General features: G+C 41.8%; 3 non-coding genes across 3 annotated transcripts; all 3 read right to left on the bottom strand.

The window, feature by feature from the left end:
- Positions 1-12438: 12438 nt before the first annotated feature.
- Positions 12439-12526, bottom strand: trnap-ugg (transfer RNA proline (anticodon UGG)). The gene is given in 2 exon segments: positions 12439-12474; positions 12491-12526. It is a non-coding gene; the product is annotated as a tRNA-Pro (tRNA).
- Positions 12527-15571: 3045 nt separating this feature from the next.
- Positions 15572-15659, bottom strand: trnap-ugg (transfer RNA proline (anticodon UGG)). Its single transcript is given in 2 exon segments — positions 15572-15607; positions 15624-15659. It is a non-coding gene; the product is annotated as a tRNA-Pro (tRNA).
- A 3045-nt stretch (positions 15660-18704) lies between these two features.
- trnap-ugg (transfer RNA proline (anticodon UGG)) lies at positions 18705-18792 on the bottom strand. Its single transcript is given in 2 exon segments — positions 18705-18740; positions 18757-18792. It is a non-coding gene; the product is annotated as a tRNA-Pro (tRNA).
- Between the last annotated feature and the right edge of the window lie 1684 nt (positions 18793-20476).

Genomic DNA, 20476 nt, shown 5'->3' on the forward strand with positions numbered 1-20476 from the left:
GCCGACAATGAAAAACGTAGCTCTCAGTTTCTGACGTTAGTTTGCTATTCGGCCCATCGTGCCTGTGCTGACTCTCAGAGACCGATCTCATGAGTCCCCCTCTCCATCGTCCTGCTAATGTTTTCCCTTTGATGAAGTGATTATTTTTTGTTACATTACTTCACCAACGAGTTGCATCCTTTTCAGTAAAAGGTGAATTTGGCAATGAGGATAAATGTAATTGAATAAAAAAACGAGTGGAAAGTGTTTAACACAATAACGACGAAGCTGGGGGCATACTGGATCAGCAGTCCATTGCCTCAACCTGTCAGTCACCTTGTCTCCTCTTTACTGCAAAGTCAGACATCCATCCCCTATTTTTGCATTCAAACAGAAATAATGTGCACGAAAGTCTACTTCACCACTTGTTTTGCCCGTGCAACCAGATCGACAGTGATGAAAATATGCGATTAGCTTCTTAAAGCACACAGCCTTCCTTCACTTCAGGTGAGTGACTGTCCGAGATGGTTGGTTTTGAGGCAGAATCAAAACAAAGAATATAAAATTTCACGCGGCGCGATAGCTGACCGCTGCAGGACTCGAACTTGCAATCTTCTGACAAGATCACAGTTACAATCGAAGTCAGACACCTTATCCTTTAGGCCACGCGGCCGCTATCGTCGGTGCATAATTTGTTGTTTTTTATATTGAGAACAAATTTGGGACAAGGGTTACATCAAGGAGTGGATATCGGAAAACATGAGCAAATTTTGAGTAATGAACAGATGCGCTGCGATATGGATGAACACGGACACAGGCAAAGTCAATGTAGCTTGAAACACAAAGGTTTAACAATTCGGTTCTCACAGCTGATAATCACACTCCTTTTTAATTGTACAGGATGATCCGGATAATGAGAAAATACGTTTTAAAGGGGCAATTGATGAACCGGAACTGACAACCATCCCGTTGAAACAGACACCGAATGATCCTGGACAGGAAGCACATCCCTCTTACACAGCTGTAGAATTGCCGTTCAAGGACAGCAGTTGCCTTTCAGAAGAATAAAGTGGGATTTCCATCATTCCTGAATGCAATTGTGTTGTGCGTGATTGAGCGCGGTTCTCATGAACACGCGGGACTGGGACGGTTGTTGAAGCCACAGGTGATAGACAAGCAGGAAAGAGGGAGGGAAATAAAACCAACACAGACAAACAGACAATTTAAAACATATATATATTTATCATAATAAGAAAATAAATAAATTTACAATTTTATTGCAAAAAATTGAATTTGATTTGATTGAAATAAATAAATAATTGTTTCTTAATCTATATATTTTTGATTGAACGAAGTCTGTGCGACTGCATGAAATCCACTGGAAATCAAGGTGTGCAGTCAGTAAATACCCAAACACAGTAAGCCCATGGTGTAAGACAAGCCACAAGGGAAGATGTGGGCAACAAAGGCCATCTTTTAAAGTCGCGATTGCTTTTCTGCAGGATCAGACAGAAGCTGCGTGTGCTCTGAAAGAGGTCAAATGTAATAGAGCCAATGCAGGCAGAACAGAAAAGCACATTTATTGTCAAAGTTAAAAAGTTGGGAATGTATGCAAATATATGCATATATAAATATTGATACATATATTTATATATACAAAGTCAGTCAGTCAGTCATGTCTTGTCTTGTCATGATTTGATTTGTATTTGAAAATAAGGGGGAAGGAGCTCATCATGTCACACAGCCCATCCGCAAGCTCTCCCTAAAATCGCTATGTTTCTAACTTATATAATTTGCCTTCTTTCACATGTGGAATAGCAAAATCCCACAGCAGATTCTTCTCCTGTCAGGCAGTCCCCGAATGCGTGTTGAATCAAATCAGTGTGGCTTCAAGTTGCATGTAATGCATTTTTCCTCCCATGACATGAAATGCACAGTAAGATCGCGCAGAACGTTTCCACGCACTCTCTCACTGACACAAACACTCCAACAAACTAAAAATTCTGCACCCTCCAAAGGCAGTTTTTGGAATTTGAAATTTGAAATCCGGGACCGACAGCACATTCCTTTTAAACAGATAGATAATGATCCGATACTGATAGCACACCATTTTGGAGAGACAGAGAATGACCCCGGGCAGACCAGCACATCACCTTAAAAGGGATACAGAAACACAATGAACAAAAACAAAGCATTCTGTAAAACTCAGCAGGCCATGAACATTCTGTGGATGAATTTCCCGGGCTCACGTTCAGTCAGATGATCATTCCGATCTTTTAAGAAAAATGTAAAGTTTACAGATTTTTCCACGAAAATAGCGCCTGGAAAAAAATAGGCAGCGAGGAAGGACAAAAGGGAATGCTTGTGATACAGTGGTCGTAGGAGTGATTGAATAATAAATGGCACAATGCGAAAAGGCAAAGTGGGTGGTAAGCGGGCAATAAAGTAACAAGGGATGGACCAGAGGAGGTGTTAGTGTGAACAGCAGAACCATTAGCAGACAATGGGAGCGGTGCTTATGATCCGATACGTTGAACCGAAAGTTGAGGCCAGAACACTATAACATGCCTGGAATGTAGGGTTTGAACGCCTTTTAATCAGACCAGGCAGCTTGGCCACCCCGGATTGATTCCCTGCATGATTTAAATTCGGCAGCCAAGGGACTAAATCCAAAGCCAGCTTCTCACATCTTTTCAGCGCGAGAGAAACAGGACGCAATCATATTCAGGGCAGAGTCTGTTTCAAGTTGAATTTGAGATTGACGTTGAATGTATGCTTATCCCTTTGGAGGTGAGCTCATGCGTGCAGAAAGGAAGATACACTGATCAAGTATTTGCCGGAATCAAACCGGGGTTTAGGTTGTCCAATGAGACGCAGAGCCGAGTACATCTGAGAGACATGAACTTCACTCAGTTCGGTGAGTTTCACTTTGCTCCTGTGAATCTCCAGGATTTTTAGACGCTGTGTGAACAACGGAGTGCAATCACACGTTTTAATTTGAAACATGTCAGTTTTCTCACATGTCGACCGGCTGAGAAGTCGTTTTTTGACTAAAAGTTGGCAGGGCTCATCCGGGATTTGAACCCGGGACCTCTCGCATTTCAATTATTATAATCCCAAAGCGAGAATCATACCCCTAGACCAACGAGCACCCGACAGTGAAGGACGTAGCTCTCAGTTTCTGACGTTAGTTTGCTATTCGGCCCATCGTGCCTGTGCTGACTCTCAGAGGCCGGTCTCATGAGTACCCCTCTCCATCGTCCTGCTCGTGTTTTCCCTTTGATGAAGTGATTATTTTTTGTGACATTACTTCACCAACGAGCTGCATCCTTTTCAGTAAAAGGTGAATTTGGCAATGAGGATAAATGTGATTGAATAAAAAAACTAGGGGAAAATGTTTAACACAATAACGACGAAGCTGGGGGCATACTGGATCAGCAGTCCATTGCCTCAACCTGTCAGTCACCTTGTCTCCTATTTACTGCAAAGTCAGACATCCATCCCCTACTTTTTGCTTTCAAACAGAGATAATGTGCACGAAAGTCTACTTCACCGCTTGTTTTGCCCGTGCAACCAGATCGACAGTGATGAAAATGTACCATTAGCTGCTTAAAGCACACAGCCTTCCTTTACTTCAGGTGAGTGACTGTCCGAGATGGTTGGTTTTGAGGCAGAATCAAAAAAAAGAATATAAAATTTCACGCGGCGCGATAGCTGACCGCTGCAGGACTAGAACCTGCAATCTTCTGATAAGATCACAATTACAATCGAAGTCAGACACCTTATCCTTTAGGCCACGCTGCCGCTATCGTCGGTGCATAATTTGTTGTTTTTTATATTGAGATTAAATTTGGGACAAGGGTTCCATCAAGCAGTGGATATCGGAAAACATGAGCATATTTTGAGTAATGAACAGATGCGCTGCGATATGGATGTACACGGACACAGGCAAAGTCAATGTAGCTTGAAACACAACAGTTTAACAATTCGGTTCTCACAGCTGATAATCACACTCCTTTTTAAATGTACAGGATGATCCGGATAATGAGAAAATACCTTTTAAAGGGGCAATTGATGAACCGGAACTGACAACCATCCCGTTGAAACAGACACCGAATGAACCTGGACAGGAAGCACATCCCTCTTACACAGCTGTAGAATTGCCGTTCACGGACAGCAGTTGCCTTTCAGAAGAATAAAGTGGGATTTCCATCATTCCTGAATGCAATTGTGTTGTGCGTGATTGAGCGCGGTTCTCATGAACACGCGGGACTGGGACGGTTGTTGAAGCCACAGGTGATAGACAAGCAGGAAAGAGGGAGGGAAATAAAACCAACCCAGGCAAACAGACAATTTAAAACATATATATATTTATCATAATAAGAAAAAAAATAAATTTACAATTTTATTGCAAAAAATTTAATTTGATTTGATTGAAATAAATAAATAATTGTTTCTTAATCTATATATTTTTGATTGAACGAAGTCTGTGCGACTGCATGAAATCCACTGGAAATCAGGGTGTGCAGTCAGTAAATACCCAAACACAGTAAGCCCATGGTGTAAGACAAGCCACAAGGGAAGATGTGGGCAACAAAGGCCATCTTTTAAAGTCGCGAGTGCTTTTCTGCAGGATCAGACAGAAGCTGCGTGTGCTGTGAAAGAGGTCAAATGTAATAGAGCCAATGCAGGCAGAACAGAAAAAGCACATTTATTGTGAAATTTAAAAAGTAGGGAATGTATGTAAATATATGCATATATAAATATTGATAAATATATTTATATAAACAAGGTCAGTCAGTCAGTCATGTCTTGTCTTGTCTTGATTTGATTTGTATTTGAAAATAAGGGGGAAGGAGCTAATCATGTCACACAGCCCATCCGCAAGCTCTCGCTAAAATCGCTATGTTTCTAACTTATATAATTTGCCTTCTTTCACATGTGGAATAGCAAAATCCCACAGCAGATTCTTCTCCTGTCAGGCAGTCCCCGAATGCGTGTTGAATCAAATCAGTGTGGCTTCAGGTTGCATGTAATGCATTTTTCCTCCCATGACATGAAATGCACAGTAAGATCGCGCAGAACGTTTCCACGCACTCTCTCACTTACACAAACACTCCAACAAACTAAAAATTCTGCACCCTCCAAAGGCAGTTTTTGAACTTTGAAATTTGAAATCCGGGACAGACAGCACATTCCTTTTAAACAGATAGATAATGATCCGATAGTGATAGCACACCATTTTGGAGAGACAGAGAATGACCCCGGGCAGACCAGCACATCACCATAAAAGGGATACAGAAACACAATGAACAAAAACAAAACATTCTGTAAAACTCAGCAGGCCGTGAACATTCTGTGGATGAATTTCCCGGGCTCACGTTCAGTCAGATGATCATTCCGATCTTTTAAGAAAAATGTAAAGTTTACAGATTTTTCCACGAAAATAGCGCCTGGAAAAAAATAGGCAGCGAGGAAGGACAAAAGGGAATGCTTGTGATACAGTGGAGCGTAGGAGTGATTGAATAATAAATGGCACAATGCGAAAAGGCAAAGTGGGTGGTAAGCGGGCAATAAAGTAACAAAGGATGGACCAGAGGAGGTGTTAGTGTGAACAGCAGAACCATTAGCAGACAATGGGAGCGGTGCTTATGATCCGATACGTTGAACCGAATGTTGAGGCCAGAACACTATAACATGCCTGGAATGTAGGGTTTGAACGCCTTTTAATCAGACCAGGCAGCTTGGCCACCCCGGATTGATTTCCTGCATGATTTAAATTCGGCAGCCAAGGGACTAAATCCAAAGCCAGCTTCTCACATCTTTTCAGCGCGAGAGAAACAGGACGCAATCATATTCAGGGCAGAGTCTGTTTCAAGTTGAATTTGAGATTGACGTTGAATGTATGCTTATCCCTTTGGAGGTGAGCTCATGCGTGCAGAAAGGAACATACACTGATCAAGTATTTGCCGGAATCAAACCGGGGTTTAGGTTGTCCAATGAGACGCAGAGCCGAGTACATCTGAGAGACATGAACTTTACTCAGTTCGGTGAGTTTCACTTTGCTCCTGTGAATCTCCAGGATTTTTAGACGCTGTGTGAACAACGGAGTGCAATCACACGTTTTAATTTGAAACATGTCAGTTTTCTCACATGTCGACCGGCTGAGAAGTCGTTTTTTGACTAAAAGTTGGCAGGGCTCGTCCGAGATTTGAACCCGGGACCTCTCGCATTTCAATTATTATAATCCAAAGCGAGAATCATACACCTAGACCAACGAGCCACCGACAGTGAGAAACGTAGCTCTCAGTTTCTGACGTTAGTTTGATATTCGGCCCATCGTGCCTGTGCTGACTGTCAGAGACCGATCTCATGAGTCCCCCTCTCCATCGTCCTGCTAATGTTTTCCCTTTGATGAAGTGATTATTTTTTGTGACATTACTTCACCAACGAGTTGCATCCTTTTCAGTAAAAGGTGAATTTGGCAATGAGGATAAATGTGATTGAATAAAAAAACGAGGAGAAATTGTTTAACACAATAACGACGAAGCTGGGGGCATACTGGATCAGCAGTCCATTGCCTCAACCTGTCAGTCACCTTGTCTCCTATTTACTGCAAAGTCAGACATCCATCCCCTACTTTTTGCTTTCAAACAGAGATAATGTGGACGAAAGTCTACTTCACCGCTTGTTTTGCCCGTGCAATCAGATCGACAGTGATGAAAATGTACCATTAGCTTCTTAAAGCACACAGCCTTCCTTTACTTCAGGTGAGTGACTGTCCGAGATGGTTGGTTTTGAGGCAGAATCAAAACAAAGAATATAAAATTTCACGCGGCGCGATAGCTGACCGCTGCAGGACTGGAACCTGCAATCTTCTGATAAGATCACAATTACAATCGAAGTCAGACACCTTATCCTTTAGGCCACGCGGCCGCTATCGTCGGTGCATAATTTGTTGTTTTTTATATTGAGCGCAAATTTGGGACAAGGGTTGCATCAAGGAGTGGATATCGGAAAACATGAGCATATTTTGAGTAATGAACAGATGCGCTGCGATATGGATGTACACGGACACAGGCATTGTCAATGTAGCTTGAAACACAACAGTTTAACAACTCGATACTCACAGCTGATAATCACACTCCTTTTTAAATGTACAGGATGATCCGGATAATGAGAAAATACGTTTTAAAGGGGCAATTGATGAACCGGAACTGACAACCATCCCGTTGAAACAGACACCGAATGATCCTGGACAGGAAGCACATCCCTCTTACAAAGCTGTAGAATTGCCCTTCACGGACAGCAGTTGCCTTTCAGAAGAATAAAGTGGGATTTCTATCATTCCTGAATGCAATTGTGTTGTGCGTGATTGAGCGCGGTTCTCATGAGCACGTGGGACTGCGACGGTTGTTGAAGCCACAGGTGACAGACAAGCAGGAAAGAGGGAGGGAAATAAAACCAACCTAGACAAACAGACAATTTAAAACATATATATATTTATCATGATAAGAAAATAAATAAATTTACAATTTTATTGCAAAAAATTTAATTTGATTTGATTGAAATAAATAAATAATTGTTTCTTAATCTATATATTTTTGATTGAACGAAGTCTGTGCGACTGCATGAAATCCACTGGAAATCAGGGTGTGCAGTCAGTAAATACCCAAACACAGTAAGCCCATGGTGTGAGACAAGCCACGAGGGAAGATGTGGGCAACAAAGGCCATCTTTTAAAGTCGCGAGTGCTTTTCTGCAGGATCAGACAGAAGCTGCGTATGCTGTGAAAGAGGTCAAATGTAATAGAGCCAATGCAGGTAGATCAGAAAAGCACATTTATTGTCAAAGTTAAAAAGTAGGGAATGTATGTAAATATATGCATATATAAATATTGATACATATATTTATATAAACAAAGTCAGTCAGTCAGTCATGTCTTGTCTTGTCTTGATTTGATTTGTATTGGAAAATAAGGGGGAAGGAGCTCATCATGTCACACAGCCCATCCGCAAGCTCTCGCTAAAATCGCTATGTTTCTAACTTATATAATTTGCCTTCTTTCACATGTGGAATAGCAAAATCCCACAGCAGATTCTTCTCCTGTCAGGCAGTCCCCGAATGCGTGTTGAATCAAATCAGTGTGGCTTCAAGTTGCATGTAATGCATTTTTCCTCCCATGACATGAAATGCACAGTAAGATCGCGCAGAACGTTTCCACGCACTCTCTCACTTACACAAACACTCCAACAAACTAAAAATTCTGCACCCTCCAAAGGCAGTTTTTGAAATTTGAAATTTGAAATCCGGGACAGACAGCACATTCCTTTTAAACAGATAGATAATGATCCGATACTGATAGCACACCATTTTGGAGAGACAGAGAATGACCCCGGGCAGACCAGCACATCACCTTAAAAGGGATACAGAAACACAATGAACAAAAACAAAGCATTCTGTAAAACTCAGCAGGCCGTGAACATTCTGTGGATGAATTTCCCGGGCTCACGTTCAGTCAGATGATCATTCCGATCTTTTAAGAAAAATATAAAGTTTACAGACTTTTCCACGAAAATAGCGCCTGGAAAAAAATAGGCAGCGAGGAAGGACAAAAGGGAATGCTTGTGATACAGTGGAGCGTAGGAGTGATTGAATAATAAATGGCACAATGCGAAAAGGCAAAGTGGGTGGGAAGCGGGCAATAAAAAAACAAAGGATGGACCAGAGGAGGTGTTAGTGTGAACAGCAGAACCATTAGCAGACAATGGGAGCGGTGCTTATGATCCGATACGTTGAACCGAATGTTGAGGCCAGAACACTATGACATGCCTGGAATGTAGGGTTTGAACGCCTTTTAATCAGTCCAGGAAGCTTGGCCACCCCGGATTGATTTCCTGCATGATTTAAATTCGGCAGCCAAGGGACTAAATCCAAAGCCAGCTTCTCACATCTTTTCAGCGCGAGAGAAACAGGACGCAATCATATTCAGGGCAGAGTCTGTTTCAAGTTGAATTTGAGATTGACGTTGAATGTATGCTTATCCCTTTGGAGGTGAGCTCATGCGTGCAGAAATGAAGATACACTGATCAAGTATTTGCCGGAATCAAACCGGGGTTTAGGTTGTCCAATGAGACGCAGAGCCGAGTACATCTGAGAGACATGAACTTTACTCAGTTCGGTGAGTTTCACTTTGCTCCTGTGAATCTCCAGGATTTTTAGACGCTGTGTGAACAACGGAGTGCAATCACACGTTTTAATTTGAAACATGTCAGTTTTCTCACATGTCGACCGGCTGAGAAGTCGTTTTTTGACTAAAAGTTGGCAGGGCTCGTCCGGGATTTAAACCCGGGACCGCTCGCATTTCAATTATTATAATCCCAAAGCGAGAATCATACCCCTAGACCAACGAGCCACCGACAGCGAGAAACGTAGCTCTCAGTTTCTGACGTTAGTTTGCTATTCGGCCCATCGTGCCTGTGCTGACTCTCTGAGACCGATCTCATGAGTCCCCCTCTCCATCGTCCTGCTAATGTTTTCCCTTTGATGAAGTGATTATTTTTTGTGACATTACTTCACCAACGAGTTGCATCCTTTTCAGTAAAAGGTGAATTTGGCAATGAGGATAAATGTGATTGAATAAAAAAACGAGGGGAAAGTGTTTAACACAATAACGACGAAGCTGGGGGCATACTGGATCAGCAGTCCATTGCCTCAACCTGTCAGTCACCTTGTCTCCTCTTTACTGCAAAGTCAGACATCCATCCCCTATTTTTGCATTCAAACAGAAATAATGTGCACGAAAGTCGAGTTCACCGCTTGTTTTGACCGTGCAACCAGATCGACAGTGATGAAAATATGCCATTAGCTTCTTAAAGCACACAGCCTTCCTTTACTTCAGGTGAGTGACTGTCCGAGATGCTTGGTTTTGAGGCAGAATCAAAACAAAGAATATAAAATTTCACGCGGCGCGATAGCTGACCGCTGTAGGACTCGAACTTGCAATCTTCTGATAAGATCACAGTTACAATCGAAGTCAGACATCTTATCCTTTAGGCCACGCGGCCGCTATCGTCGGTGCATAATTTGTTGTTTTTTATATTGAGAGCAAATTTGGGACAAGGGTTGCATCAAGGAGTGGATATCGGAAAACATGAGCATATTTTGAGTAATGAACAGATGCGCTGCGATATGGATGTACACGGACACAGGCATTGTCAATGTAGCTTGAAACACAACAGTTTAACAACTCGATACTCACAGCTGATAATCACACTCCTTTTTAAATGTACAGGATGATCCGGATAATGAGAAAATACGTTTTAAAGGGGCAATTGATGAACCGGAACTGACAACCATCCCGTTGAAACAGACACCGAATGATCCTGGACAGGAAGCACATCCCTCTTACACAGCTGTAGAATTGCCATTCACGGACAGCAGTTGTCTTTCAGAAGAATAAAGTGGGATTTCTATCATTCCTGAATGCAATTGTGTTGTGCGTGATTGAGCGCGGTTCTCATGAGCACGCGGGACTGGGACGGTTGTTGAAGCCACAGGTGACAGACAAGCAGGAAAGAGGGAGGGAAATAAAACCAACCCAGACAAACAGACAATTTAAAACATATATATATTTATCATGATAAGAAAATAAATAAATTTACAATTTTATTGCAAAAAATTTAATTTGATTTGATTGAAATAAATAAATAATTGTTTCTTAATCTATATATTTTTGATTGAACGAGGTCTGTGCGACTGCATGAAATCCACTGGAAATCATGGTGTGCAGTCAGTAAATACCCAAACACAGTAAGCCCATGGTGTAAGACAAGCCACGAGGGAAGATGTGGGCAACAAAGGCCATCTTTTAAAGTCGCGAGTGCTTTTCTGCAGGATCAGACTGAAGCTGCGTGTGCTGTGAAAGAGGTCAAATGTAATAGTGCCAATGCAGGCAGAACAGAAAAAGCACATTTATTGTGAAAGTTAAAAAGTAGGGAATGTATGTAAATATATGCATATATAAATATTGATACATATATTTACATAAACAAAGTCAGTCAGTCAGTCATGTCTTGTCTTGTCTGGATTTGATTTGTATTTGAAAATAAGGGGGAAGGAGCTCATCATGTCACACAGCCCATCCGCAAGCTCTCGCTAAAATCGCTATGTTTCTAACTTATATAATTTGCCTTCTTTCACATGTGGAATAGCAAAATCCCACAGCAGATTCTTCTCCTTTCAGGCAATCCCCGAATGCGTGTTGAATCAAATCAGTGTGGCTTCAAGTTGCATGTAATGCATTTTTCCTCCCATGACATGAAATGCACAGTAAGATCGCGCAGAACGTTTCCACGCACTCTCTCACTTACACAAACACTCCAACAAACTAAAAATTCTGCACCCTCCAAAGGCAGTTTTTGAAATTTGAAATTTGAAATCTGGGACAGACAGCACATTCCTTTTAAACAGATAGATAATGATCCGATACTGATAGCACACCATTTTGTAGAGACAGAGAATGACCCCGGGCAGACCAGCACATCACCTTAAAAGGGATACAGAAACACAATGAACAAAAACAAAGCATTCTGTAAAACTCAGCAGGCCGTGAACATTCTGTGGATGAATTTCCCGGGCTCACGTTCAGTCAGATGATCATTCCGATCTTTTAAGAAAAATGTAAAGTTTACAGATTTTTCCACGAAAATAGCGCCTGGAAAAAAATAGGCAGCGAGGAAGGACAAAAGGGAATGCTTGTGATACAGTGGAGCGTAGGAGTGATTGAATAATAAATGGCACAATGCGAAAAGGCAAAGTGGGTGGTAAGCGGGCAATAAAGTAACAAAGGATGGACCAGAGGAGGTGTTAGTGTGAACAGCAGAACCATTAGCAGACAATGAGAGCGGTGCTTATGATCCGATACGTTGAACCGAATGTTGAGGCCAGAACACTATAACATGCCTGGAATGTAGGGTTTGAACGCCTTTTAATCAGACCAGGCAGCTTGGCCACCCCGGATTGATTTCCTGCATGGTTTAAATTCGGCAGCCAAGGGACTAAATCCAAAGCCAGCTTCTCACATCTTTTCAGCGCGAGAGAAACAGGACGCAATCATATTCAGGGCAGAGTCTGTTTCAAGTTGAATTTGAGATTGACGTTGAATGTATGCTTATCCCTTTGGAGGTGAGCTCATGCGTGCAGAAAGGAAGATACACTGATCAAGTATTTGCCGGAATCAAACCGGGGTTTACGTTGTCCAATGAGACGCAGAGCCGAGTACATCTGAGAGACATGAACTTTACTCAGTTCGGTGAGTTTCACTTTGCTCCTGTGAATCTTCAGGATTTTTAGACGCTGTTTGAACAACGGAGTGCAATCACACGTTTTAATTTAAAACATGTCAGTTTTCTCACATGTCGACCGGCTGAGAAGTCGTTTTTTGACTAAAAGTTGGCAGGGCTCGTCCGGGATTTGAACCCGGGACCTCTCGAATTTCTATTATTATAATCCCAAAGCGAGAATCATACCCCTAGACCAACGAGCCACCGACAGTGAGAAACGTAGCTCTCAGTTTCTGACGTTAGTTTGCTATTCGGCCCATCGTGCCTGTGCTGACTCTCAGAGACCGATCTCATGAGTCCCCCTCTCCATCGTCCTGCTAATGTTTTCCCTTTGATGAAGTGATTATTTTTTGTGACATTACTTTAGCAACGAGTTGCATCCTTTTCAGTAAAAGGTGAATTTGGCAATGAGGATAAATGTGATTGAATAAAAAAACGAGGGGAAAGTGTTTAACACAATAACGACGAAGCTGGGGGCATACTGGATCAGCAGTCCATTGCCTCAACCTGTCAGTCACCTTGTCTCCTCTTTACTGCAAAGTCAGACATCCATCCCCTATTTTTGCATTCAAACAGAAATAATGTGCACGAAAGTCTACTTCACCGCTTGTTTTGCCCGTGCAACCAGATCGACAGTGATGAAAATATGCCATTAGCTTCTTAAAGCACATAGCCTTCCTTTACTTCAGGTGAGTGACTGTCCGAGATGGTTGGTTTTGAGGCAGAATCAAAACAAAGAATATAAAATTTCACGCGGCGCGATAGCTGACCGCTGCAGGACTCGAACTTGCAATCTTCTGATAAGATCACAATTACAATCAAAGTCAGACACCTTATCCTTTAGGCCACGCGGCTGCTATCGTCGGTGCATAATTTGTTGTTTTTTATATTGAGAGCAAATTTGGGACAAGGGTTGCATCAAGGAGTGGATGTCGGAAAACATGAGCATATTTTGAGTAATGAACAGATGCGCTGCGATATGGATGTACACGGACACAGGCAAAGTCAATGTAGCTTGAAACACAACAGTTTAACAACTCGGTTCTCACAGCTGATAATCAAACTCCTTTTTAAATGTACAGGATGATCCGGATAATGAGAAAATACGTTTTAAAGGGGCAATTGATGAACCGGAACTGACAACCATCCCGTTGAAACAGACACCGAATGATCCTGGACAAGAAGCACATCCCTCTTACACAGCTGTAGAATTGCCCTTCACGGACAGCAGTTGTCTTTCAGAAGAATAAAGTGGGATTTCTCTCATTCCTGAATGCAATTGTGTTGTGCGTGATTGAGCGCGTTTCTCATGAGCACGCGGGACTGGGACGGTTGTTGAAGCCACAGGTGACAGACAAGCAGGAAAGAGGGAGGGAAATAAAACCAACCCAGACAAACAGACAATTTAAAACATATATATATATTTATCATGATAAGAAAATAAATAAATTTACAATTTTATTTATAAAAATTTAATTTGATTTGATTGAAATAAATAAATAATTGTTTCTTAATCTATATATTTTTGATTGAACGAAGTCTGTGCGACTGCATGAAATCCACTGGAAATCATGGTGTGCAGTCAGTAAATACCCAAACACAGTAAGCCCATGGTGTAAGACAAGCCACGAGGGAAGATGTGGGCAACAAAGCCCATCTTTTAAAGTCGCCAGTGCTTTTCTGCAGGATCAGACTGAAGCTGCGTGTGCTGTGAAATAGGTCAAATGTAATAGAGCCAATGCAGGCAGAACAGAAAAAGCACATTTATTGTGAAAGTTAAAAAGTAGGGAATGTATGTCAATATATGCATATATAAATATTGATACATATATTTACATAAACAAAGTCAGTCAGTCAGTCATGTCTTGTCTTGTCTTGATTTGATTTGTATTTGAAAATAAGGGGGAAGGAGCTCATCATGTCACACAGCCCATCCGCAAGCTCTCGCTAAAATCGCTATGTTTCTAACTTATATAATTTGCCTTCTTTCACATGTGGAATAGCAAAATCCCACAGCAGATTCTTCTCCTGTCAGACAGTCCCCGAATGCGTGTTGAATCAAATCAGTGTGGCTTCAAGTTGCATGTAATGCATTTTTCCTCCCATGACATGAAATGCACAATAAGATCGCGCAGAACGTTTCCACGCACTCTCTCACTTACACAAACACTCCAACAAACTAAACATTTTGCACCCTCCAAAGGCAGTTTTTGAAATTTGAAATTTGAAATCCGGGACAGACAGCACATTCCTTTTAAACAGATAGATAATGATCCGATACTGATAGCACACCATTTTGTAGAGACAGAGAATGACCCCGGGCAGACCAGCACATCACCTTAAAAGGTATACATAACACAATGAACAAAAACAAAGCATTCTGTAAAACTCAGCAGGCCGTGAACATTCTGTGGATGAATTTCCCGGGCTCACGTTCAGTCAGATGATCATTCCGATCTTTTAAGAAAAATGTAAAGTTTACAGATTTTTCCACGAAAATAGCGCCTGGAAAAAAATAGGCAGCGAGGAAGGACAAAAGGGAATGCTTGTGATACAGTGGAGCGTAGGAGTGATTGAATAATAAATGGCACAATGCGAAAAGGCAAAGTGGGTGGTAAGCGGGCAATAAAGTAACAAAGGATGGACCAGAGGAGGTGTTAGTGTGAACAGCAGAACCATTAGCAGACAATGAGAGCGGTGCTTATGATCCGATACGTTGAACCGAATGTTGAGGCCAGAACACTATAACATGCCTGGAATGTAGGGTTTGAACGCCTTTTAATCAGACCAGGCAGCTTGGCCACCCCGGATTGATTTCCTGCATGGTTTAAATTCGGCAGCCAAGGGACTAAATCCAAAGCCAGCTTCTCACATCTTTTCAGCGCGAGAGAAACAGGACGCAATCATATTCAGGGCAGAGTCTGTTTCAAGTTGAATTTGAGATTGACGTTGAATGTATGCTTATCCCTTTGGAGGTGAGCTCATGCGTGCAGAAAGGAAGATACACTGATCAAGTATTTGCCGGAATCAAACCGGGGTTTACGTTGTCCAATGAGACGCAGAGCCGAGTACATCTGAGAGACATGAACTTTACTCAGTTCGGTGAGTTTCACTTTGCTCCTGTGAATCTTCAGGATTTTTAGACGCTGTTTGAACAACGGAGTGCAATCACACGTTTTAATTTAAAACATGTCAGTTTTCTCACATGTCGACCGGCTGAGAAGTCGTTTTTTGACTAAAAGTTGGCAGGGCTCGTCCGGGATTTGAACCCGGGACCTCTCGAATTTCTATTATTATAATCCCAAAGCGAGAATCATACCCCTAGACCAACGAGCCACCGACAGTGAGAAACGTAGCTCTCAGTTTCTGACGTTAGTTTGCTATTCGGCCCATCGTGCCTGTGCTGACTCTCAGAGACCGATCTCATGAGTCCCCCTCTCCATCGTCCTGCTAATGTTTTCCCTTTGATGAAGTGATTATTTTTTGTGACATTACTTTAGCAACGAGTTGCATCCTTTTCAGTAAAAGGTGAATTTGGCAATGAGGATAAATGTGATTGAATAAAAAAACGAGGGGAAAGTGTTTAACACAATAACGACGAAGCTGGGGGCATACTGGATCAGCAGTCCATTGCCTCAACCTGTCAGTCACCTTGTCTCCTCTTTACTGCAAAGTCAGACATCCATCCCCTATTTTTGCATTCAAACAGAAATAATGTGCACGAAAGTCTACTTCACCGCTTGTTTTGCCCGTGCAACCAGATCGACAGTGATGAAAATATGCCATTAGCTTCTTAAAGCACATAGCCTTCCTTTACTTCAGGTGAGTGACTGTCCGAGATGGTTGGTTTTGAGGCAGAATCAAAACAAAGAATATAAAATTTCACGCGGCGCGATAGCTGACCGCTGCAGGACTCGAACTTGCAATCTTCTGATAAGATCACAATTACAATCAAAGTCAGACACCTTATCCTTTAGGCCACGCGGCTGCTATCGTCGGTGCATAATTTGTTGTTTTTTATATTGAGAGCAAATTTGGGACAAGGGTTGCATCAAGGAGTGGATGTCGGAAAACATGAGCATATTTTGAGTAATGAACAGATGCGCTGCGATATGGATGTACACGGACACAGGCAAAGTCAATGTAGCTTGAAACACAACAGTTTAACAACTCGGTTCTCACAGCTGATAATCAAACTCCTTTTTAAATGTACAGGATGATCCGGATAATGAGAAAATACGTTTTAAAGGGGCAATTGATGAACCGGAACTGACAACCATCCCGTTGAAACAGACACCGAATGATCCTGGACAAGAAGCACATCCCTCTTACACAGCTGTAGAATTGCCCTTCACGGACAGCAGTTGTCTTTCAGAAGAATAAAGTGGGATTTCTCTCATTCCTGAATGCAATTGTGTTGTGCGTGATTGAGCGCGTTTCTCATGAGCACGCGGGACTGGGACGGTTGTTGAAGCCACAGGTGACAGACAAGCAGGAAAGAGGGAGGGAAATAAAACCAACCCAGACAAACAGACAATTTAAAACATATATATATATTTATCATGATAAGAAAATAAATAAATTTACAATTTTATTTATAAAAATTTAATTTGATTTGATTGAAATAAATAAATAATTGTTTCTTAATCTATATATTTTTGATTGAACGAAGTCTGTGCGACTGCATGAAATCCACTGGAAATCATGGTGTGCAGTCAGTAAATACCCAAACACAGTAAGCCCATGGTGTAAGACAAGCCACGAGGGAAGATGTGGGCAACAAAGCCCATCTTTTAAAGTCGCCAGTGCTTTTCTGCAGGATCAGACTGAAGCTGCGTGTGCTGTGAAATAGGTCAAATGTAATAGAGCCAATGCAGGCAGAACAGAAAAAGCACATTTATTGTGAAAGTTAAAAAGTAGGGAATGTATGTCAATATATGCATATATAAATATTGATACATATATTTACATAAACAAAGTCAGTCAGTCAGTCATGTCTTGTCTTGTCTTGATTTGATTTGTATTTGAAAATAAGGGGGAAGGAGCTCATCATGTCACACAGCCCATCCGCAAGCTCTCGCTAAAATCGCTATGTTTCTAACTTATATAATTTGCCTTCTTTCACATGTGGAATAGCAAAATCCCACAGCAGATTCTTCTCCTGTCAGGCAGTCCCCGAATGCGTGTTGAATCAAATCAGTGTGGCTTCAAGTTGCATGTAATGCATTTTTCCTCCCATGACATGAAATGCACAATAAGATCGCGCAGAACGTTTCCACGCACTCTCTCACTTACACAAACACTCCAACAAACTAAACATTTTGCACCCTCCAAAGGCAGTTTTTGAAATTTGAAATTTGAAATCCGGGACAGACAGCACATTCCTTTTAAACAGATAGATAATGATCCGATACAGATAGCACACCATTTTGTAGAGACAGAGAATGACCCCGGGCAGACCAGCACATCACCTTAAAAGGTATACATAACACAATGAACAAAAACAAAGCATTCTGTAAAACTCAGCAGGCCGTGAACATTCTGTGGATGAATTTCCCGGGCTCACGTTCAGTCAGATGATCATTCCGATCTTTTAAGAAAAATGTAAAGTTTACAGATTTTTCCACGAAAATAGCGCCTGGAAAAAAATAGGCAGCGAGGAAGGACAAAAGGGAATGCTTGTGATACAGTGGAGCGTAGGAGTGATTGAATAATAAATGGCACAATGCGAAAAGGCAAAGTGGGTGGTAAGCGGGCAATAAAGTAACAAAGGATGGACCAGAGGAGGTGTTAGTGTGAACAGCAGAACCATTAGCAGACAATGAGAGCGGTGCTTATGATCCGATACGTTGAACCGAATGTTGAGGCCAGAACACTATAACATGCCTGGAATGTAGGGTTTGAACGCCTTTTAATCAGACCAGGCAGCTTGGCCACCCCGGATTGATTTCCTGCATGGTTTAAATTCGGCAGCCAAGGGACTAAATCCAAAGCCAGCTTCTCACATCTTTTCAGCGCGAGAGAAACAGGACGCAATCATATTCAGGGCAGAGTCTGTTTCAAGTTGAATTTGAGATTGACGTTGAATGTATGCTTATCCCTTTGGAGGTGAGCTCATGCGTGCAGAAAGGAAGATACACTGATCAAGTATTTGCCGGAATCAAACCGGGGTTTACGTTGTCCAATGAGACGCAGAGCCGAGTACATCTGAGAGACATGAACTTTACTCAGTTCGGTGAGTTTCACTTTGCTCCTGTGAATCTTCAGGATTTTTAGACGCTGTTTGAACAACGGAGTGCAATCACACGTTTTAATTTAAAACATGTCAGTTTTCTCACATGTCGACCGGCTGAGAAGTCGTTTTTTGACTAAAAGTTGGCAGGGCTCGTCCGGGATTTGAACCCGGGACCTCTCGAATTTCTATTATTATAATCCCAAAGCGAGAATCATACCCCTAGACCAACGAGCCACCGACAGTGAGAAACGTAGCTCTCAGTTTCTGACGTTAGTTTGCTATTCGGCCCATCGTGCCTGTGCTGACTCTCAGAGACCGATCTCATGAGTCCCCCTCTCCATCGTCCTGCTAATGTTTTCCCTTTGATGAAGTGATTATTTTTTGTGACATTACTTTAGCAACGAGTTGCATCCTTTTCAGTAAAAGGTGAATTTGGCAATGAGGATAAATGTGATTGAATAAAAAAACGAGGGGAAAGTGTTTAACACAATAACGACGAAGCTGGGGGCATACTGGATCAGCAGTCCATTGCCTCAACCTGTCAGTCACCTTGTCTCCTCTTTACTGCAAAGTCAGACATCCATCCCCTATTTTTGCATTCAAACAGAAATAATGTGCACGAAAGTCTACTTCACCGCTTGTTTTGCCCGTGCAACCAGATCGACAGTGATGAAAATATGCCATTAGCTTCTTAAAGCACATAGCCTTCCTTTACTTCAGGTGAGTGACTGTCCGAGATGGTTGGTTTTGAGGCAGAATCAAAACAAAGAATATAAAATTTCACGCGGCGCGATAGCTGACCGCTGCAGGACTCGAACTTGCAATCTTCTGATAAGATCACAATTACAATCAAAGTCAGACACCTTATCCTTTAGGCCACGCGGCTGCTATCGTCGGTGCATAATTTGTTGTTTTTTATATTGAGAGCAAATTTGGGACAAGGGTTGCATCAAGGAGTGGATGTCGGAAAACATGAGCATATTTTGAGTAATGAACAGATGCGCTGCGATATGGATGTACACGGACACAGGCAAAGTCAATGTAGCTTGAAACACAACAGTTTAACAACTCGGTTCTCACAGCTGATAATCAAACTCCTTTTTAAATGTACAGGATGATCCGGATAATGAGAAAATACGTTTTAAAGGGGCAATTGATGAACCGGAACTGACAACCATCCCGTTGAAACAGACACCGAATGATCCTGGACAAGAAGCACATCCCTCTTACACAGCTGTAGAATTGCCCTTCACGGACAGCAGTTGTCTTTCAGAAGAATAAAGTGGGATTTCTCTCATTCCTGAATGCAATTGTGTTGTGCGTGATTGAGCGCGTTTCTCATGAGCACGCGGGACTGGGACGGTTGTTGAAGCCACAGGTGACAGACAAGCAGGAAAGAGGGAGGGAAATAAAACCAACCCAGACAAACAGACAATTTAAAACATATATATATATTTATCATGATAAGAAAATAAATAAATTTACAATTTTATTTATAAAAATTTAATTTGATTTGATTGAAATAAATAAATAATTGTTTCTTAATCTATATATTTTTGATTGAACGAAGTCTGTGCGACTGCATGAAATCCACTGGAAATCATGGTGTGCAGTCAGTAAATACCCAAACACAGTAAGCCCATGGTGTAAGACAAGCCACGAGGGAAGATGTGGGCAACAAAGCCCATCTTTTAAAGTCGCCAGTGCTTTTCTGCAGGATCAGACTGAAGCTGCGTGTGCTGTGAAATAGGTCAAATGTAATAGAGCCAATGCAGGCAGAACAGAAAAAGCACATTTATTGTGAAAGTTAAAAAGTAGGGAATGTATGTCAATATATGCATATATAAATATTGATACATATATTTACATAAACAAAGTCAGTCAGTCAGTCATGTCTTGTCTTGTCTTGATTTGATTT

Source organism: Pristiophorus japonicus, unplaced genomic scaffold (assembly GCF_044704955.1).
Source record: "Pristiophorus japonicus isolate sPriJap1 unplaced genomic scaffold, sPriJap1.hap1 HAP1_SCAFFOLD_58, whole genome shotgun sequence".
NCBI classification, from domain to species: Eukaryota; Metazoa; Chordata; class Chondrichthyes; family Pristiophoridae; genus Pristiophorus; species Pristiophorus japonicus.